A 23927-nucleotide genomic window follows, 5' to 3' on the forward strand; every position below is an offset into this window, starting at 1 on the left:
TGAAAAACAAACTGAGGGTTCTAGAGGGGACGGGGGTGGGGGGATGGTTTAGCCTAGTGATGGGTATTTAAAAGGGCACATTCTGCATGGAGCACTGGGTGTTATGAACAAACAATGAATCGTGGAACACTACATCAAAAACTAATGATGTAATGTATGGTGATTAACATAACAATAAAAATTTAGAGAAAAAAACCCATAATACTATATAATCATTAACAATTGTATAATATTTATTTCCTAAAAATCTCAGCGACCTTAAGAACATCTTCTCTTGGTAAAGAGTGAGAGACAGAGAGGCAGACCAAATTTTTCAGCATATGTGCTGTTCAAGCATGGTGAAAGTCCCAGCAAGAGAAAATTGCAGATTAATTACTCTGTCTAGGAAGAAATCCAACAACCTTCAAGCCTACGAGGTGCTGGATACTGTTTTGTGTGCTTAGGGTACAGAGAATATATGCTAGAGTCCTAATAACAAAAAGCACCCCCATTAGATCAGAGAGATTTACATAAAAGAAGGTGGTTGGAGCTTTTTCGCTGAGTTCACAATTATGCTTGCAAGTAGTACAGATGGAAAACAAATGAGAACTTAGGAATAAAACAAAATTCCCTGGAGAAATAAATTCAAAACCAGTGCATAATTGGTCAGAACAGAGATAAATCACCTCAAAGAGATATAGGATAGGAATAAGACATACCCCAAAGTATTATCTTCATGTATATTATATGACCTTGGTATATATAAAGAATATGACAATTTTAAGGGTGATTGGTCAGTAATAGAAACATGCAAAAGGCAACTATGAAGTCAAAGTTGAGGAAACTTATCCAGATATCTCCCAGGTGAATCAGTAAAACCCTATTTTGGTTGCAGTTGATTTCGCAGGGGAGGGAGGGAAAGAGAGAATTTACAAGTTTATATAATTTAAAAATTAAGAGATATAGTTGACCTCAGACACTGCTTGACCTAAGAATTCAGTGCTATCATCAGGACTTGGTCTTTCTTGCTATCTCATTTCTGGTTGTGTGTCTACACCATTCTCGGGTGCCCTTGGCAACTCTCAGGTACCACTTCCATAGTTCGCAATCCAGGAAGTTAATCTCATCTCTCCTCCCCTCTCTTCCCTTCCCCTCCCCTCCTCTCTTTCCTTTTAAAGCAAAGCATATTTCATTATGCTGTACAAAGTTTTGCATCTACACTATGTTCTGATCTCTCCAAATAACTACAAAAATATAAATATATATTTATGTTGGTTGTATTATTTAAAAGCTCTATCTCCTTGATTCATTAAATTCTGATGGACATATATTTAGAGGTATCACTTTCTGCTTCCCACCACTTCTCACTAATTTGAATCTCATTGATTCTGATGGTCTTGGCTCCCTCCCCTTCCCCATAGATGTTGAACATGCCACAGAAAAGATGTCCACACAACTTAGGAGGAGAAACTGGAGCCTTTTGAGTATTATAATTACATAGTCTAAGCCTGGGTTTCTTGGATCTCTAGTACTGGGAGAGATCAGATGTTCAGCTCCCATCCCCTGCAAAATTTAAAAAAAAAATCTATTTGGGAAATAAGGCTTATTAGATTTCCCTCTGAGACATAAGAATGAACACTGTGGTATGAAAAGCTGTAAGAAGTCTTGCAATGAGAAAGCAAATTTCTACAATTAGTTGAGTACAAATTGTTTTATACAGCATATCATTTTTCTTCATCAACCCATTATAATATGATTTGGGAAATTCTGGGATAGATGATCTCCAACATAAAAATAAATGAGTCTCATCATCTTAGTCTATTGCCATTAAATGTTCAAATTATAAAATTCCTGTTTTTCTGCTTCAAACTCTGCAAAGCAAACAATTGATTGTAATTTGAACTTCTATATAAGTCAGTCTGTGGGGAGAGGATGTTCTAATTTTGACCATCAGAGAATTCCAATCTGCATGACAGCCATATTGCTAATGGTAAGTGACTGAATTGGACTCTGCCTTATATAGCAATGATGTGAGAGAATGCTGCAGAAGTATTCAGACCTACCTTAACAATTTTCTGATATAATATTGAAATGTAAGTAAATCCTTCACTATGAAGTGACTTTTTTCAGTACTTAATTATATTACACAAACATCAAAAATGTAAAATGCAGATGTTAACTTTGAGTTAAAATGGGAATTTATTGAAAATAGGACTAATAAAACATAAAGAAAAAAGCAGCATGATTATTGAGTAAGAAATACTCCCACTGAACTGGATATTATAGAATATGTCTTTTTTCTTTTTCCATAGTGTTTCCCTAACTTTTTGGATTACATGCCTCCAAATTAAATATCTTGAAATACAGATGCCCATTTAATCTCTTATTGTACTATTCAGTTCACATACTTTATCATTTGACCCTCTCAAAAATTCTGTTAAAAAGGCTGGGCAGGGGGCGCCTGGGTGGCTCAGTCGTTAAGCGTCTGCCTTGGCTCAGGTCATAATCCCAGGGTCCCGGGATCGAGCCCCACATCGGGCTCCCTGCTCGGCGGGAAGCCTGCTTCATCCTCTCCCATTCCCCCTGCTTGTGTTCCCTCTCTCACTGTGTCTCTCGCTATCAAAAAAATGAATAAAATCTTAAAAAAAAAAAAAAAAAAAGCCTGGGCAGGGGTGCCTGGGTGGTGCAGTGGGTTAACCATCCAACTTTTGGTTTCTACTCAGGCCCTCATCTCAGGGTCGTGAGATCAAGCCCCATGTTGGGCTCCACACTCAGCACAAAGTCTGCTTAAAATCCTCTCCCTCTTCCCCTCCCCCTTGCACTTGTGCTCTCTATCTCTCTAAAATAAATAAATAAATAAATCTTAAAAAAATAAAAAGGCTGGGCAAATTAAAATACATCCCATTTATATTTGAAAAATTGAGAGCCAGAAGAAATATAAGACTTGCCTGAGTACACAAAGAAAAATCAGAGAATTTCATCCAAATCTGACTTCAAAAGGAATCTTTTATAATAATCTAGCTTGCTAAATTAAAAAAGGAGATTGTGTTTTTTTTCCTTTCCAGATGCCATCAATATTCTGTATTATCTATGATGCATACTTTGCATTTAACTCCATATTGCCATGCATTATTTCTGAATTGTTTTTAAAATTAATGTTTATTGTTACAAATGTACTGATATTGTCCTAAGGACAGGACTGTGTCTTCTCCTTGGTTATTCTCTACAGCTCCAAGCAATTGATAGCATTATAGCAGTTCTAAAGATGTATTTCATCAAACAATGACTGGGAATCCTAATACTCTCCTGATTTGGTTAAACCCTTAATTTACTTTAAAAATCAAGAAAGATAATATAAGATATCAGAGAAAATAAGTACCTGGACTTAGAAATACCACCTGGAGAAAAGTGCTTCTCAGACCCAGAAATCAGATATCAGATAAGCTCAGAATTCCACTAAAAGTAATGTAAAGTTTGTGCCTACCAAATTCTCTTTTTTATTATGCCCTTTTATCAATCCACTAAAAACTTCCAAAATTCCAATTTGTTATACTGCCTAACATATTACAATCTAAAATGTCTATCTACTAAGGGTTTGACCAGAGTCAGTTATATTGGTATTATCTTTGGCTTATCGTATTTTATTTTTTAGGCTTTGTTATTAACTTTTGAGTATCTTGTTATCTCTATTGACTGGCAGTTTTCTACTTTGTTATATATTATAAAATTTGGGGAGTTTTCTTTGGCAGATAAATTTATTTTGCTTCATTCTATATCTTTAATTTACCAAGACCACTTTGATAGCTAACATTCTTCTATCGTTATTTTTATACTAAACTCTTGTAATAGAGCCTCTGTGTCTCATAGTTATTATCACACAGTACCGTGAGCTATAATTGTCACTTTGTTCTCTTCCACTGAACATTAACTCTTTTTTTTAACATTAACTCTTGAACACAGGGATTCAGTCATAATCTTTTAAATATACCTGTTATTTATAGGAATATCTAGCACATAAATATACTCAGAATGTTTAATACATTAATGAATTTGAGTGTCCTTTAAATATGATTAAAATGGCAGATTCAGTGCGAAGCCCACTGTTATGCTTAGAATTTCTGAATTTGAAATTCTATTTTAAAATGCAAAACCATACGAAATGGGTATATGCATTAAAAATGAAAGCTAGCTTCATAAAGTAGAAAATGAAAAAATCCAATGTGATGGCTCCGTAATAAAGACTTTATTATCTTGACACTGGTTTTTGAGGGTTTAGGTCTCTTTCTCACTGTTATTCCGTGGCTGCGCACTCTATTTGTGGCTAAAATGTGCAATTATCTCTTTGTGTTTCTGAAGTTTCTTTTTTACCCCCTTTTGATTTTGACTCTGCATTTGTTCTTTGGACCAGGTGGAAGTCAAATACTGACCTTGACCATACCATTTAACCTTTCTGGGTTTTACAGTCCCATCTCTAAAAGAAGAGTTTCGAACCAAGATCTTTAACAGCTAACTGATTAACAAAGTATTTTTGCTTTACCCTATTCTCGCAACAATTTTTTATCCAAAACAACTATCCCAGAATTTTTTTAAAAATGCACATTGAAGAAAATTTTGCTTATGGGAATTCAAACTCCATTTATGAACTAATAATTTTTATAATTATTTAGGCATTTTTGTGATTAAATATTTCACAACACACTGTATGTTAGTATGATCACCATATATTTTCTTTTCTACTTAAAATTTTATTTCTGTCTCCATTGGAAATGCAAACAGGGTGAGTTTAGAAGCTTATTACATTTTTAATGATTCACTACAACACCATGAAAGGATTTTTGTTCACCTTTGATTTTATCTTATCAGTTGCTACAACTAAAATTACATGTTCCCATGCTTTGCTTGAGCACCTTGAGTGACTGGCATGACAACTATCAAAGTGATTTTCTCCCATCTCTTCCATTAACACTTTCTATTGACACATTTAATTTATACGACTGAACAGTTACTGGTAATAATCCAGTTGTTTAATCCTCTCTCTTTCACTAGTTCCCAAGGCCTGGACAGGGAGGTCAAGGCTATGCAAGGTCTTTTTTTTTTTTTTCCCTGAAAAAAAAATATGAAACGCTTCACGAATTTGCGTGTCATCCTTGCACAGGGGCCATGGTAATCTTCTCTGTATTGTTCCAATTTTAGTATATGTGCTGCCGAAGCGAGCACTATACAAGGTCTTTTATAAACTTCTCTTAGAAACTTGATTATGGTTTGAAATTGTCACTTTCTTTTTCTGTCACCCATATGAAATCTAAAAGTTTTCATTGATGGTTTAGTGGAGTTGGGATTAAAGGTGTATGTTGTAGCTCTTATATACTTCTCTGTAAAAAGATTACTAGAGGGCGCCTGGGTGGCTCAGTCAGTTAAGCATCTGCCTTCAGCTCAGGTCATGATCCCAGGTCCTGGGATCAAGCCTGCATTGGGCTCTCTGCTCAGCAGGGAGCCTGCTTCTCCCTCTCCTTCTGCCTGCCGCTCTGCCTACTTGGGATCCCTCTCTCTCTCTGTGTCAAATAAATAAATAAAATCTTTAAAAAAAAAGATTACTAGATTGGTCTCATTAGAAATGGAATTAAGTCTAATGGAGCAATTCTAAAAGATTTTTGGTTTCAAGAATCTTTTATCTTTTTAAAGATAAAAACTGCTAAATAGCTTCTGTTTATGTAAGTTATATCTTTTAGGATTTACCATATTGGAAATTAAAATTGAGAAACATTTAAAAACATATATATTTTTTTCTGTGTATTTTTTTCCAGCTTTATTGAGATATAACTGACATCTAATTGTGCATGTTTAGGGTATACAATATATTGATTTAGTACACTTATATATTGTGAAATGATAGCCTCTGTAGCATTTAACACCTACAAAGTGCCACCTAATTACTGTTTATTTTTTATGGTAAACACATTTAAGATCTAGTTTGTTAGCAACTTTCAATGATATAATATAGAATTCTTTTTTTTTTAGGATTTTTTTTTTATTTGAGAGAGGTAAAGTATGAGCGGAGGGGAGGGGCAGAGGCAAAGGGAGAAGCAGATTCCCTGCTGAACAGGGAGTCCGACGTGGGACTCAATCCCAGGACCCTGAGATCATGACCTGAACTGAAGGCAGATGCTTAACGACTGAGCCACCCAGGCGCCCCATAACTGGAAGTTTGTACTTTTGACCATTATCTCCCTCTTTTCCCTGTCCCCAGCCCCTAGGAACTCCCATTTTACTATCTGTTTCTATTAATTTAACTTTTTAAAATTCCACATATAAGTGAGACCATACAGTATTTGTCTTTCTCTATCTGACTTATTTCACTTAGCATAATCCCCTCTAGGTCCGTCCATCTTGTTGAAAATGGCAGGGTGTCCTTTCTCATGGCTGGATAATATTCCGTTGTATATAAATACTGTATTTTCTTTATCCATTTATCCACTGATGGATACTTAGCTTCTTTCCATTTCTTGGCTACAAAACGTGAATGCAGATATCTCTTCAAGATCCTGTTTCCATTTTCTTTGGATATATACTCAAAAGTGGGATCGCTGAATCATATGGTTACTATTTTTGGGATTTTTGAGGAAACTCCCTACTGTATTCCTTAGTAGCTGCACCAATATGCATTCCTACCAACATTTCATGAGGGTTCACTTTTCTCAACATCCTTGTTAAGATTTGTTATTTCTTGTCCTTTTGATGATAGCCATTCTAACAGGCATGAGGTGACATCTCATTGTAGTTTTGATTTCCATTTCCATGATGATTAGGGATGTTGAGTACCTTTTCATGTACCTGTTGGCTCTTTGTATGTTTTGGAAAGATGTTTATTCAACTTCTTTGCACATTTTTAATCAGATTCTTTTTTCACTATTGTGTTGTATGAATTCTTTGTATATTTTAGATATTAATACCATTGTCAGATATATGATTTGCAAATACTTTTTCCCATTCTTTGATGTTGATGGATGTTGATGGTTGGCTAGGGAGAAAGTTTTTAATTTAATGCAGTCCCACTTGTTTATTTGTGATTTTGTTGCCTTTGCTTTTGTTGTCAAATCCAAACAATCATTGGCAAGACTAATGTCAAAGAGATTTTCTCCTATGTTTTCTTCTAGGAGTTTTATGGTTTCAGGTCTTACACTCAAGTATATTATCCATTTTGAGTTGATTTTGTGTATGGTGTAAGATAGTGGTCCAGTTTCATTTTTTTTTTTTTTTTGCATGTGGCTTTGAGTTTTCTCAGCATATTCATTGAAGGGACTATCCTTTCTCCATTGTATATTCTTGACTCATTTGTTGTAAATGAGTTGACTATATATGTGTGGATTTGTTTCTGGCTCTCCGTTCTGTTTCATTGATCTCTGTGTCTGTTTTTATGCTAACACCATTCTGTTTTCATTACTATAGATTTGTAATATCATTTGAATCAGGAAGTGTAATGCCTCAAGCTTTGTTTTTTCTTAAAATTGCTTTAGCTATTGAGGGTCTTTTGTGATTCCATACAAATTTTAGTACTGTTTGTTCTGTTTCTGTGAAAAATGGCCATTGGAATTTTGATAGAGATTGTATTAAATCTGTAGATCGCGTTGGGTAGTATGGACATTTTAACAATATTAATTCTTATAGTTTTCCTTGTACAGATTTTTCACCTCTTTGGTTATATTTATTCCTAAGTATTTTATTTTATATATATATATATATATTTGTTATTGTAAATGGGATTCTCTTCATTTTTTTTCTGATAGTTTGTTGTTATTGTGTAGAAACACAACTGATATTTTATCTTGATTTTGTGTCCTGCAAATTTACCATATTTGTTTTTTAGTTCTAATTTTTTTTTTGTAGTGTCTTTAAGGTCTTTTGTATATATAATACGATGTCATCTGCAAATAGAGAAAACTTTACTTCTTCCTTTCCATTTTGAACGCCTTTTATTTCTTTTTCTTGCTTAAGTACTCTGGGTAGGACTTCTTGGACTATGCTGAATGAAAGTGGTAAGGGTGGGAATCTGTTTCTTATTCCTGATCTTAGAAGCTTTCATTTATTTCATCATTGAGTATGATGTTAGCAGTAGGCTTGTCATTTATGGCCTTTATTATTTTTAGGTACGTTCCCTCTGTACCCAGTTCATTGAGAGTTTTTATCATGAATGAATGTTGAATTTTGTCAACTATTGAGGTGATCATATTATTTTATCCTTCATTCTGTTAATGTGATATATCACATTGATTGATTTGTGCATGTTGAATCACTTTGCCTCCTTGGACTAACTCCCACTTGATCATAGTGTATGATTCTTTCAGTGTACTGTTGAATTTGATTTGCTAATGTTGTGTTGATGATTTTTTTGCATCTATATTTATCAAGGATATTGGCCTATAATTTACTTTTCTTGTAGTGCCTTGTCCAGCTTTGGTGTCAGGATAATACTGGCCTCGTAAAGTGAATTTGGGAATGTTCCTTTTTCTTCTGTTTTTGGAGAGTTTGAGAAGGATTGGTATTAATTCTTTAAATATTTGGTAGAACTCATCAGTGAAGCCATCTGGTAGTGGGTTATTTTGTGTGTGGGGGGAGGTTTTTGATTACTGATCCAATCTCTTTAGTGGTATTTGGCTTATTCAGATTTCTATTTCTTCCTGATTCAGTCTTGGTAAGTTATGTTTCTAGGAATTCATTCATTTCTTTTAGATGGTCCAATTTGTTGGCATATAATGTTCATAGTAGTCTCTTATAATCCTTCTATTGGTTTGTATCATTTGTAAATAATAAACTGTTACATGACAAATAAATAGCACATTTTAGTGAAAAAATAACTACAGTGTCCAGAGAGAGAGAGAAAGAGAAGTGGCATTTTTAAAAACATTTTTGCAAAACCTGTTAGTGTCTGGTTTAATAAAAGCAGATAGATTCTGATAAACTTTTCTGCATTCAGTGTGTTACTATTCTTTTCCACTCAGTGTGGAAATTGTTCTTTGATACTATACCATAACTCATTAAATGTTAGTAACACTCATTAAGTGTTAGTACAATATGGAATATGAAATCCTGTTAACAAACCTTTCACACACAGCTACATTAAAATTCACAGTTTTATCTTATAATGGATCTTTTGCTCATGCATGATTTTATAACACCAAGCATTGCTTATTTGGAAAATACCGATTTACTGGGTTATGCATCTGTTCCAGGTATTGGCATGTTTCATTATAGAAGATCCAAAAACAAATCACATTTGTTGATATCACCACTAATCTGTTTAAGTATTGGCAACATAAAGAGTTTAGAGTGGTGGGTACAATTCTCCCAGAATTCAGACTTTTGCCTCAAAGATTAAGGTTTTTTGTTTTGCTTTGTTTTGTTTTGTTTTGGCAACAAATAATTGTTTTCTTTGACATGACAAGCTCACTTCATTTTTAAGGACACCAAATATTCAAGGGGGCACCTGGATGGCTCAGTCGGTTAAGCTTCAGATTCTTGATTTCAGCTCAGGTCATGATCTCAGGGTCCTGAGGTGGAGCCCCGCACAGGGCTCCACACTTAGCAGAGAGTTGGCTTGAGGATATTCTCTCTCCCTCTCCCCCCGCCCTCCCCCATTTTCTTTCTCTCTCTCTCTCTCAAATAAATAAATCTTAAAAAAATACCAAATATTCAATACCTAAGTTGAGTAGCCATAATTTCTCTGTCACTCATTCCAATAAGTAAAAATGGTGTTCTTTAGAAATGTATAGTTCATTTTTCAATTCGAGCAGTTGCACATTTGCCTTTCCTCCCAATAATCTTATATTTTAACATGTAACAAGCATGCTCTATGTGCAGTTTTTATTGGATTACACAAAGTGTTAAAATAACTTGTATTTAAAGTTTGAGATTTTATTTTATTTTTTTAAGATTTTATTTATTTATTTGACACAGAGAGAGAGCACAAGCAGGGGAGCAGCAGGCAGAGGGAGAGGGAGAAGCAGGCTCCCTGCTGAGTAAGGAGCCCGATGTAGGGCTCAATCCCAGGATCCTGGGATCATGACCTGAGCTGAAGGCAGAAGCCTAACCAACTGAGCCACCCAGGTGCCCCTGAAGTTTGAGATTTTATAGAAAGAATGGTTATATGACTTAATCAGATTTTATAAAAAAAGTTTTTTTACTCAATTCATTCTTAATGAATGTTACCTTTTCTTTTCTTTTTTTTTTTTTAACTGTTCCTGTAGGCCAATGAAGAACACAATAACAACTAGAACAATTTAGTTCCATTTGTTTGGTTTGTGATCAGTTTCATCCATAATTGCTTTTACACCAACAGTGCAAATGTCAACAAAATGAAAAAGGAGACTAAGTTTTGTATTTTTATGAAATTATTTGAACTCATGGCCCTCCTCAAAGGTGTCTAGGACATGCATGCTTATAGATGACTTTTGAGAACCATTAGTCTTAGTGAAAAAAGCTTCCACCTAGAATTAGTAGACCTAACTGGGTAGCTCAGCTTTGTTGTAATTATTTTGTAATTTGTGGTAAATTTCTTAAACTTCTAATCTTAGTTTCTTCATCTATAAAGCCTATAAAAATTAAAGTGTTAATGGTTACTTACATCCTTTGCAATACTAACATATTATGATGTTATTAAAAAATGTGTGTGTGTGTTTGTGTGTGTATGTGTGTGTATAAAATCTGAGCCTCATTAGAACTAAATTATTTATCCCAGATTCTATACAGGGATAAAATGTGATAAAATTTCATCTGCTTAATTAGTGAAGCTCATCCATTTTTGTTAAAACATAATAGTAGATATTACTGGTTATTCCTAAAAATCACTTGAAAGTTGGTGCAGTGTGAGTTTGTTATATCTACATGGTAACTTTACATTATTTCAATATTAGTAATTAGAAATGAGATTACATTAGGGTAGAGTGCTATTTTTCCTTTTTTTATTTAATTAAAAACTCAATTAGAAAAATCTATTCTGAAAATACACTGAAATTTTGCTTTAAAATGTAGTAATAGCATTTTCAAGTTAATTGAATTCTGTTGCTAAGTAAGAATAATTATCAAAAATAATTCCTAAAACTTCTGTCTTTGTTAAAAATGCACCTGGGCCCTTCCCTCTTATAAATCTAGTTAATAATCATCATTTTTCCCTTTGTAGATTATTATAAAACACTCACTGATTCAGCTACATCAGTTGGAGGCCTTTATATCACTTTATAGATCTATAATTAGTCTTGATGAGTGAAATTAGCTTGAATTCCCAATATTCACCTTGTGAATATACAAAACTCTACAATATTTCTGTAAATATTGGTGATATTCTGTACACTTCTCCTTTAGAAATCCTGCTGTTATGGTGCTATATATGTTTGAGCAGCTTCTCACTTTCCATTAAAACTCACTTACACTGGGGCGCCTGGTTGCCTCCATGGGTTGAGCGTCCAACTCTTGATTTTCGCTCAGGTCATGATCTCAGGGTCCTACTTGGGATTCTCAAGAGCATGGAACATGGAGCCTACTTGGGATTCTCTCTCTTCCTCTGCCCCTCTGCCTCACCACCTGCTTGTGTATATGGGTTCTCGCTCTATCTCTCTCTCAAACAACAACAAACAACTCACACCAAGTAGTATTAGCGTAATAATTTACAGCAACAAAGCTATTTCCATAAACTTGTCATTTAAACTAATGCAAAAATCTTCCCTCATCTCTACAAATAATTTGAAGTGCTGAATGATATGAATTGCTCATCTGAGTTCTTGCAAAAGACAAGAAACCTCCAGGGCACACAGGGAGAGGGGACAGAAACTAGGTTTAAGAGCATAAGCTAACCTTGTGATTACTTTGGGGGTATGAGTTTAAAAAGACTCTTGTAATAAATTTTGAATCTACAAGGAACTTCCCAATAAGTGAAAGAGGTATTAGACATACTTTGGCCACCAGTTTTGGAAGAAAAAAACCAACATATTTCCCTGTTAGATAAAGAAAAATGTCTCCTTGTGAGAAATCAAGACCTGAGATCTGTACCTCAGATAATATGGAGACGGATACAACACACAGTGCACTGCCAAAGTCCCCCAGTCCAAGACATTAGCAAAGTCTAAGATTCATTGTAGACCATGTTAAGTCACATATACATGGAAAAAAACCTTTTATTGTAATCCTTAATAATACAGAAATAATATGCATATTTTGAAACCAGTAAAAGGGAATAAAGAAAAATCAGATAAAAGAAGAAAGTTAACAAGTGGATTAAGAAAAACAAGGCTGTTTTTAAAAAGCATGGTAAATAGCTTTGAAGCATGGAAAGCAAGAAATACAATGTAGAAATAAATCCAAATATGTTGATAATTACAATAAAAAGGAAGAACCTTTCAAGTTAAAAGACAGAGACTCTGGTTTAGACTAAAATATAAAGGTATCCAGTTAAGTGTTATTTATGAAAGACATCATGATATTCATTGAACTAATATCTTCGTTTTTCAACTAATATCTTTTGAGATCTTATGTGCCAGGCATTGTTCTAATATTTCAGTACATCATTGAATCAAACATATAAATATTCCTGCCCTCATGAAGTTAAATTTCTAAAGGGCGAGGGAAAATAAATAGTAAATAAGTACATTAGGGGCGCCTGGGTGGCTCAGTCGTTAAATGCCTGCCTTCGGCTCAGGCCATGATCCCGGGGTCCTGGGATTGAGCCCCACATCCGTCTCCCTGCTCTGCTGGGAGCCTGCTTCTCAACCTCTCCCACTCCCCCTGCTTGTGTTCCCTCTCTCGCTGTCTCTCTCTCTGTCAAACAAATAAATAAAAACTTAAAACAAAAATAAGTACATTATACAAAAAGTGAAAAATGTGAAATATGGAGACATTAAGAAAACAAAGAAGAGGGTGTAAGGTAAATAATATAAAAAGATATGTCAGGCAAACACTTAGCAAAAGAAAACTGTGATATCTGTATTAGTATGAGAAAAAAGTAGACTGAAGGCAAAACAATCATTAGTGAGTAAAAATATTCTATATATATGATATAGAAATTCAATAGAAACATAAAAATCTTGAACCTGAACATACCTAACAACATAACTTCAAGATTTACAGAGCAAAGATTAAAATAATCAAAATATGTAAAAAGCCACAATAGAATTTTGAGATTTTAATCCAACTTTTGAAAAATTGCTAAAGCAAACAAGCAGTAGAAGCATATAGAATAGTAGAACAATAGTCTTGAATACAAGTTTATATTTATTTATTTATTTTTATTATTGTTATGTTAATCACCATACATTACATCATTAGTTTTTGATGAATACAAGTTTGATCAAATGGACATGCCTCCGACAGAGAGTATAAGTTATTTTTTATTTTGTTTTTCTTAATGCATTAATACAAGATACACAAAACCTTGAAGAAACAGACAATTCATTGTGCAAAACTTTTTGAAAGAATGGAAAACTTACTTTTTAAGGATTTATTTAATTTTATTTTTTTATTTATTCATGAGAGACAGAGAGTGAGAGAGAGAGACAGGCAGAGGGAGAAGCAGGCTCCCAAGGATCAGGAACCCCAATGCGGGACTCGATCCCAGGACTCCAGGATCATGACCTGAGCCGAAGGCAGACGCTAAACCATCTGAGCCACCCGGGCACCTGGAAAACGTACTTTTTAATGAGGTTATGAGCTTAATATAACCTGGATACCCAAAAACCCCAAATCCCATCAAAGTAGGAAAACAGAGAAGGAAAGGAAAAAATATAATCCAAATTTATTTTTGAACATAGGAACAGTAATTCTAAAATAGTAATTTAAAAAGCAAATAGGTACTATCTCATTGAGGTTTTAATTTGGAATTCCCTGATGCTGAGCGATGTTGAGCACTTTTTCACCAGGCTAACCCACCTTCCACCCCACTCCCCTCTAGAACCCTCATTTTGTTTTTCAGAGTCCATCGTCTCTCATGGTTCATCTCCTGCTCCGATTTCCCACCCTTCATTCTTCCCCTCCTGCTATCTTCTTCTTCTTCTTCTTCTTCTTTTTTAACATATAATGTATTATTTGTTTCAGAGGTACAGATCTGTGATTCAACAGTCTTGCACAATTCACAGCGATCACCATAGCACATACCCTCCCCAATGTCTATCACCCAGCCACCCCATCCCTCCCACCCCCCACCACTCCAGCAACCCTCAGTTTGTTTCCTGAGATTAAGAATTCCTCATATCAGTGAGATCATATGATACATGTCTTTCTCTGATTGACTTATTTCGCTCAGCATAACACCCTCCAGTTCCATCCACGTCATTGCAAATGGCAAGATCTCATTCCTTTTGGGCGCCTGGGTGGCTCAGTCGGTTAAGCGACTGCCTTCGGCTCAGGTCATGATCCTGGAGTCCCGGGATCGAGTCCTACATCGGGCTCCCTGTTCGGCGGGGAGTCTGCTTCTCCCTCTGACCCTCTTCCCTCTCGTGCTGTCTCTCATTCTCTCTCTCTCAAATAAATAAATAAAATCTTAAAAAAAAACAAGATCTCATTCCTTTTGATGGCTGCATAATATTCCATTGTGTGTATATACCACCTCTTCTTTATCCATTCATCTGTCGATGGACATCTTGGCTCTTTCCACAGTTTGGCTATTGTGGACATTCCTGCTATAAACACCGGGGTGCACGTACCCCTTTGGATCCCGACATTTGTATCTTTGTGGTAAATACCCAGTAGTGCAATTGCTGGATCATATGGTAGCTCTATTTTCAACTTTTTGAAGAACCTCCATACTGTCTTCCAGAGTGGCTGCACCAGCTTGCATTCCCACAATATAAAATAGAAAAGCAAATAGGTACTTACGAGGGGCACCTGGGTGGCTCGGTGGATTAGGTGACCGTCTCTTGATTTTGGCTCAGGTCATAATCTCAGCATTGTGAGATCGAGCCCTGCATCAGGCTCCACGCTCGGAAGTTCCTTCTCCCTTTGTCCCTCCCCCGTGCTTGCGTGCATGCTCATTCTCTCTCTCTTTATCTCAAATAAATAAATAAAATCTTTTTTTAAAAAAGCAAACAGGTACTTGTGGAAATGAAATGATGCCTCATAACTAAGTTGATTTTAATCTAGTACTATCTTACCATTGGAAATATACGAAGATTTCTTTACATATTAACAACAGTCAAGTAGAGGAAAAGTATATGATTATCTCATTATAGGTAGAATATTTTTAAATTAAAATTTTATACTAATTCAAGATAAAAGTTTTAGCAAGCATGAAATAGATGGGACTACCTCATCTTAATAAGAGTGTCTAACAGAAATATAAAACATTATTTGCAATGAAAAATGAAGTATTTAAAATAATTCTGTTTTCATAGGAAATAAAATAAGGACTACCAACATCATTGTATTCAACATTGCATTAGAGATCCTAGCTAGCACGATGGGTTTTAAAAAATAATAATGATTAGAAAGAACAGCTACTATATTTTGATGATGTGATAGTCTGTATAGAAAAGTCAAGAGATTTCACAAACTATTAGAATAAATAAGAATTCAGAAAACGTTCTGCTATGGGTTAAATAGTAAAAAAAAAATGCAGTATTCCAATATTTGTAATTCACAATTAAAAATGTAACTTAAGGACAGATAAAATGTATGATAACATGGAAACAATAATATGCCTCTGAAAAATATTGACAAAAGATGGATTCTTTACAGAGAAAGCAATTAGTATTCAAGACTATAAAACAAAGTGTAAGTAACTGGAGAGAGTTATCACTGTCATGGATATAAACACTCAATATCTAAAAGATAGAAATGTTATTCAATTAAACTCTTAAGGAATGTAATTCTTACTTAAAATCTCAACACGTTCCTTCATGAAACTTTATAAGCTTTTCTACAATTCATTTGGAAAGGCAAAGAACAAGACGGGCTAAAATAATTTGAAAGTAAGAAGAATTTAAGAAAAAGTTAACCCTCCAGGTCTCTAAAATTATTAGAAATTATAGTAACTTAATGATATGGTATTTGAGCAGGGTTTGACAAGGAAGCCAATGACACACACACACATGCATATATAATGTAGCGGCATTACAAATCCATTTACTTTTAATCTTTCTGTGTCTTTTTTCTTTTAAGATTTTAGAGAGAGCACAAGCAGGGGGAGCAGCAAAGGGAAAGGGAGAAGCAGGCTCCCCACTGAGCAAGGAACCCAATGTGGGACTTAATCCCAGGATCCTAAGATCATGACCTAAGCCAAAGGCAGATGCTTAACCAACTGAATCACCCAGGCACCCCCTTATTTACCTGTGTCTTTATATTTCAAATGTGTTTCTTGGGGTACCTGGATGGTTTAGTCAGTTGAGCGATGGACTCTTGATTTTGACTCAGGTCATGATCTCAAATTGAGCCTCACATCAGGCTCCCCGCTCAGCGGAGAGTCTGCTTCTCTCCTCCCTGACCCTCTGCTCCTCCCCACTGCTCCAGTGTGCCCTCTCTAAAATCAATCAATCAATCAATCTTTAAAGTGGGTTTCTTGTAGACGACATATAGTTGGACCTTGTTTTTTGATCTGCTCTGATAATTTTTGTCTTTTAATTGGTGAATTTAGACCATTGACATTCAGTATGATTATTGATATAGTTGGATTAATGTCTACCATATTTGTTGCTGTTTTTATGTTTGTTGTCTTTGTTCTTTGGTCTTATTTTCGTCTTCCAGTCATTCTCTTCCTTTTTTGGTTTCTGGTATTAAATTTTAAAAGAAAAATTAAACTCTCTTTACAATGATATTAGTAAATTACTGAGAGGAACTTGCTTTCTGATATTTTGTTTTTTTCTCCAAGATTTCAAATGCAGAAAATTATGCATTTGGTGCATTATGGCGGTGGCTGGCAATGGTGAGTGAGGTAAAAAGCGGTGAAATCCTTAAATATGAATTCTCTTTTCCCAGCATTTGCCTCGGTGCTTAGCATAATGAAATGGCAAAAACAATGTTGATGATAATGACAATAAATCATCATGTGAAATAATCATTATGCATTCTCTAAAATTAAGATAGTATAAATATTTAAATGACAAATATAAGGAGGCTTCTTATTTTTCATTTCATGTATTTTTTACCTATTTTACCTATTTTAACTGAACATTTTGTGCTGTTAATTGGAACTTGCTATTTATAACCTGGTACTTTGAGCCCCCCGTATTATTTACTTCTAATAATTGATGTTGATTGTTTATAATTTCACCTATTTCAATGATATTAATATAAGAATATAGCTCTCTTTGCACTAATTTCTAGAAACTTGCAGGAAGAAACACAATGAAGGAAAAGTAACAAGTCACAAATTTGAATGCCTTAATCTCAGTCCTTTACTGTTTCCTTGAACTAAATTTACTTTAGAATAACATGACATATTTTAGAATATACTAAGAATATAATATGTAAGTAAGAATTCACAAGTGGCCTAAAATAATAAAAAAGTGTATGCTTGTTGATATTTGTAATGATGGATGAGAGTCAATACTCTCAGCACTGAACTTAAACTAACGTATGTATTAATTATCTAGGTAAGATTAATACAGTAGTTTACTTTATAAGTGTGTATTTAAGTACATCATTTTCACAGCGTTTAATTTTCCCTATGCCTTTCAAATTCCTGCAAAATTCCTCTGGAGGGCACTATTACCATAACTAATACAATTAACTCCAGTTGTCTGTGATAGTGAGCGGCATTGCATCTTTGTTAGTGCTGCTTACCTATTTCAAGTCTCAGTGTTCATCCAGACTTTAACTTCTCCATCTCCTTAAGGGAAAAAATTAACTCTCCTGTCTTTCTCCTTTGAGGATTATAGAAGTTATCCCTAATCTCATTATATAGTATTTAAAAACAAACACCATTTCTGCCCTCCTTATTACTTCTTGATAAAATACACTGGAAAGCTAACTAGGTGCTAGTGTGAAATGAAAGTTTTAGATGATATTTTTTTTCTAATTGCTTTCTTAATAGGTAAATAGGAGTTTGAGGAAGTAGAGAAATCAACTAAACATAAAATTATATCCCCATTTCATTTTCTTCAATACAATCTTTTGCTCATTGAATGAGAATTCAAGGCAAAAAAAAGTCAAAGTTGCTTTTATGTTTTTATATTTGTAGAGCATACATGTTATTTTAGGAAAGTAAGGCTGCTCAGAAAACTGTATGTGATGACTATAACTGAAATAATCAGTTCCTTAAATAATTTATGTGATCCCACTTAGAATTCTAATTGAAAAGGAACGTATTTCATTGAAAGTCAATTGAGATAATTACTTATCTAAATGATACCTGGGTCACTGCACTATTTACCTGTAGTGGTCTCTTTTCTGAATCTGAATACTTTGTATCTTTGAATCTTTTTCATTTTCTGCTTACACAGAAAATCAGAAGTGTTTGGAGATTTCATAAGTTTCTAAATTACAACCAGAAATTAAATATTGCCTTCAAGATAATAAAAATTTTCAGAAATACTGTCTTTCATTTTAATGATTTATAACATAATAGAAATGTAGCAACTATAATTTTCGATATTGAGAAGGAAAGAGAAGAAATAATGGCATATAAAAGAGTGAAATCTTGGGGTGCCTGTGTGGTGCGGTTGGTTGAGTGTCTGACTCTTGGTTCTGGCCAGTTGCGATCTCAGGGTTATGAGATCGAGTCCCGAGTGGGCTCTCCCTCTCTCTCCCTTTGCCCTTCCCTCCTCTCTCTCTCTCTCATAAATAAATATTTAAATAAAAGGATGAAATCTTGCCATTTGCAACAGTATGGATGCAGCTAGAGTACATTATGCTAAGTCAAAAAAGTCAGAGAAAGACAAATATCATATGATTTCACTCATACGTGGAATTTAAGAAACAAAACAAATGAGCAAGGGAAAAAAAGAGAGTGAGGCAAACAAAGAAACAGACTCTTAACTCTAGAGAACAAACTAATGGTTACCAGAGGGGAGGTGGGTGGGGCGATGGATTCTACTGGTGATGGGGATTAAGGAATGCACTTGTGATGAGATCTATAGAAGTGTCGAATCACTATATTTTACACTTGAAACTAGTATTACACTGTATGTTAACTAACTGGAATTTGAATAAAACTTAAAACAAGGTAATGGCATATAGAACATAATTGAAAAAGGGACAAAATATTTTTCTTAATTTTCCAAAAAAGTACATTTTACCTACGTATATTCCATATCCATCCATATTCATTTTGAACTATTAGCAAATATATTAAGATTTACTTTAACAGTGACTCTGAAGCAAATTATTACATATTTATGACATTTATAAGAGATTGATTTTTTTCCCTTCAAAGAAAATAATCTTTTCCTCAGGAGATTTACAATTATTGATCAATGGCTAATCTCAGTATAGGCAATTACTCTAAGATAGTGGTAAGGAAGGGGGCTCTGGGATTGAGTGTGCTCTGCTTCCTACCATTTTCAAGTAGAGTACTATTAACAGTGAACTGATTCCACATTGTGTGAAATGTCTCCAGAGCCTCTTGTTTTCTTAAGAATTTGTGTAATTTTGCATTTTACTCCATATAATTCCATATTTGTTTTAAAAGAGAATATCTGAAATACTATGTCATGTTTATCCTGCTGAGATTTCACTCTAAAGCCCTTTTTTAGAAGCTAGAAAAAGAAGATGGCATTTGTGCTTAAATACAGATTCAGCTCTTAAGTGTATTGTTTACTGATATTGGGCTTCGCACAATTTATTTAATTTCTCTAAACCTCAGGTAAATGGAATTAATATCAGACTGAACCACATGAAATTGCTATTTATGCAAATTAAAAATAATGGGGTATCAAAAATTTCTTATGGTTCAAGCCAATAATAGCCTTACCTTCCCACGCATATATGAAATAATGTGGACAAAGCTCCTAGTAAAGTGCTTGACTATAGTAATTTTAATTATGCTAGGAAAAGGGGGGAGCAAGATGGCGGAGGAGTAGGAGACCTAGATTTCGTCTGGTCTCAGGAATTCAGCTGAATAGGGCTCAAACCATTCTGAACACCTATGAACTCAACAAGAGACCGAAGAAGAGAGTAGCAACAACTCTCTGAACAGAGAAGCGACCACTTACTGGAAGGTAGGACGTGCGAAGTGAATCCGAGGCGATATTCGGGAGGATAGATGGCGGGGGAGGGGGCCTCCGTCGGCCGCTTCTGGCAAGTGATAGAGCCGCGGAGCACAAAATCGGAAATTTTAGAAGTCGGCTCCGCTGAGGGACGTCGTTCCAGTGGCTAAGCGAGGGGTGGAACCCTCGAGGGACAGTGTGGTCTCAGGACCCTCAGGGTCACAGAAAGACAGGGGGTGCCTGAGTGCACCAGAGCTCCCAGGTATCGGAGCGGGGAAGCCGGCTGCAGAGATGGAGCTGAGGCGCGGACTCTCAGCTCGGGGTGGCCATAAACTGTGATCTGCGGCCCAGTCGGGCCACTGCTCCTCCAGCAGGGACCCAACAAGCGGCAGAGCCGGGGAGACTCCCATTCCTCCCCCGGGAGGAGCGGCATGGAAGCGCACCGCAGGGATCTGCTGGGTTTGGAGACTCCACACGGGGTCGGGTGCCAGAGATAGAAATGCTCAGTCACAGGCCGGGTGAGCACGGAGTGTGGCCGGAGACCGGGGAGACGGGAGTGACTGCTTTTCTCTGGGGGCGCACTGAGGAGTGGGGCCCCGAGTTCTCAGCTCCTCTGAGTGGAGATTGGGAGGGCACCATTTTTCACCCTGGTCCTCCAAAGCTGTACCAGAGCTTGCAGGGAACAAAAGCTCCGGAGAGCAATCCCGAGCAGCTTGCTTAGCCCGGAAACACAAGGGTGGGGCAATTCCACCTCCGGCAAAGACATTTGGGAACCACGGCAACAGGCCGGTCCCCCAGAAGATCAGCACGAACAGCCAGCAAGCCAAGACCAAGTTTACCGATCAAGGAGAATGGGAGAAATCCAGCCCTAGGGGAATACTGCACATAGAATTCATGGCTTTTTTTTGCCATGATTCATTAGTTTTTCAAAGTTAATATTTTTAAACGGTTTTTTAAATTTTTCTTTTTTCCTTTTTCAAGCAACATTTTATCAATCCCTTTTTTTAAAAAAAAGATTTTTTATTTTTCATTTTTAGAGTCATATTTTATCCCTTCATAGTGGTTACCCTTATTTTGGCATATATATGTAAGTTGTTCTCTCTTTAAAATTTTGAGATACAGTTTCTTCTAACAGATCAAAATATACCCTAAATCACTAGTGTATGGCTTTGTTCTAGTCTCCTGCCTGATCACATTCTCTCCCTTTTTTTTTCTTTTTTCTTTTAAATATTATTCTTACTTTTTTCAAACAACTTCTTATCGTATCCATTCCTTTTATAAAATCTTTTATAATTTTCATCTTTACAGTCATCTTCCATCCCTTCATTGTATCAACCCTTATTTTCTACATATATAAGTCTTTCTCCCTTTAAAATTTTAGGAGGCACTTTTTTCTAACAGACCAAAATACGCCCAAAATCTTGTGTGTGGTACTGATGTATGCACTAGCCTGATCATATTTGATCATATTCTGTTTTTTTTGTATTGTTCTGTTTTTGTTTTTATCTTTTTCTTTTTGTTTTTTTTCTCTTTCTTTTTTCTTTCTTTCCCTTTCTTTTCCCCTGGTTTCAGGTCTTTTCTGATTTGTACAGAGTATATTTGCTGGGGATGTTGTTAACCCGTTAGCATTTTGTTCTCTCATTCATCTATTCTCCTGTGGACAAAATGACAAGACGAATAAAATCACCTCAGAAAAAAGAACAAGAGGTAGTACCGTCAGCCAGGGACCTACTCAATATGGACATTAGTACGATGTTGGACCTAGAGTTCAGAATCATGACTTTAAAGAAACTAGCTGGGGTGAGAAAAGTGTGGAAGTTATTAGAGAAACCCTTTCTGGAGAAATAAAAGAACTAAAATCTAACCAAGTTGAAATCAAAAAGGCTATTAATGAGGTGCAATCAAAAATGGGGGCATTAACTTCTAGGATAAATGAGGCAGAAGAGAGAATCAGCAATATAGAAAACCAAATGATGGAAAATAAAGAGGCTGAGAAAAAGAAAGATCAACAACTACAGGATCACGAGGGCAGAATTCGAGAGATAAGCGATACGATAAGACGAAACAACATTAGAATAATTGGGATCCCTGAAGAAGAAGAAAGAGAGAGGGGGGCAGAAGGTATATTGGAGCAAATAATAGCAGAGAACTTCCCTAATATGGGGAAGGAAACAGGCATCAAAATCCAGGAGGCACAGAGAACCCCTCTAAAAATCAATAAAAATAGGTCAACAGCCCGACATCTAATAGTAAAACTTACGAGTTTCAGAGACAAAGAGAAAATCCTGAAAGCAGCTCGGGAGAAGAGATATGTAACCTACAATGGTAAAAATATTAGATTGGCAACAGACCTATCCACAGAGACCTGGCAGGCCAGAAAGGACTGGCACGATATCTTCAGAGCATTAAATGAGAAAAATATGCAGCCAAGAATACTATATCCAGCTAGGCTCTCATTGAAAATTGAAGGGGAGATAAAAAGCTTCCAGGACAAACAAAAACTAAAGGAATTTGCAAACACGAAACCAGCCCTCCAAGAAATATTGAAAGGGGTCTTCTAAGCAAAGAGAGAGCCTAAAAGCAGCATAGATCAGAAAGGAACATAGAAAATATACAGTAACAGTCACCTTACAGGCAATACAATGGCACTACATTCATAGCTTTCCATAGTTACCCTGAATGTAAATGGGCTAAATGCCCCAATCAAAACACACAGGCTATTACATTGGATTAAAAAACAAGACCCATCAATATGCTGTCTGCAAGAGACTCATTTTAGACCCAAAGACACCCGGGATTGAAAGTGAAGGGGTGGAAAACAATTTACCATGCTAATGGACACCAAAAGAAAGCTGGGGTGGCAATCCTTATATCAGACAAATTAGATTTTAAAGCAGGAACTGTAATAAGAGATGAGGAAGGACACTATATCCTACTTAAAGGGTCTATCCAACAAGAAAATCTAACAATTGTAAATATCTATGCCCCTAACATGGGAGCAGCCAATTATATAAGGCAATTAATAACAAAATCAAAGAAACACATTGACAGCAATACAATAATAGTGGGGGACTTTAACACCCCCCTGACTGAAATGGACAGATCATCTAAGCAAAAGATCAACAAGGAAATAAAGACTTTAAATGACACACTGGGACAAATGGACTTCACAGACATATTCAGAACATTCCATCCCAAAGCAACAGAATACACATTTTTCTCTAGTGCCCATGGAACATTCTCCAGAATAGATCACATCCTAGGTCACAAATCAGGTCTCAACCAGTACCAAAAGATTGGGGTTATTCCCTGCATATTTTCAGACCACAATGCTTTGAAACTAGAACTCAATCACAAGAAGAAAGTCGGAAAGAACTCAAATACATGGAGGCTAAAGAGCATCCTACTAAAGAATGAATGGGTCAACCAGGAAATTAAAGAAGAATTAAAAAAATTCATGGAAACCAATGAAAATGAAAACACAACTGTTCAAAATCTTTGGGATACAGCAAAGGCAGTCCTGAGAGGAAAGTATATAGCAATACAAGCCTTTCTCAAGAAACAAGAAAGGTCTCAAATACACAACCTAACCCTACACCTAAAGGAGCTGGAGAAAAAAACAGCAAATAAAGCCTAAACCCAGCAGGAGAAGAGAAATAATAAAGATCAGAGCAGAAATCAATGAAATAGAAACCAAAAGAACAGTAGAACAGACCAAGGAAACTAGGAGCTGGTTCTTTGAAAGAATTAACAAGATTGATAAAACCCTGGCCCAACTTAACAAAAGAAAAGAGAAATGACCCAAATCAACAAAATCATGAATGAAAG

The 23927-nt window shown here is 35.6% G+C and overlaps 1 non-coding gene across 1 annotated transcript; it reads right to left on the reverse strand.

Moving 5' to 3' along the window:
- Positions 1–5089: 5089 nt before the first annotated feature.
- LOC112830233 (U6 spliceosomal RNA) lies at positions 5090–5196 on the reverse strand. Its single transcript, XR_003209855.1, has one exon. It is a non-coding gene; the product is annotated as a U6 spliceosomal RNA (small nuclear RNA).
- Positions 5197–23927: the final 18731 nt, after the last annotated feature.

Source organism: Callorhinus ursinus, unplaced genomic scaffold, assembly GCF_003265705.2.
Source record: "Callorhinus ursinus isolate GAN/ISIS: 27379988/994484 unplaced genomic scaffold, GSC_fseal_2.0 scaffold27, whole genome shotgun sequence".
Classification (NCBI taxonomy): domain Eukaryota; kingdom Metazoa; phylum Chordata; class Mammalia; order Carnivora; family Otariidae; genus Callorhinus; species Callorhinus ursinus.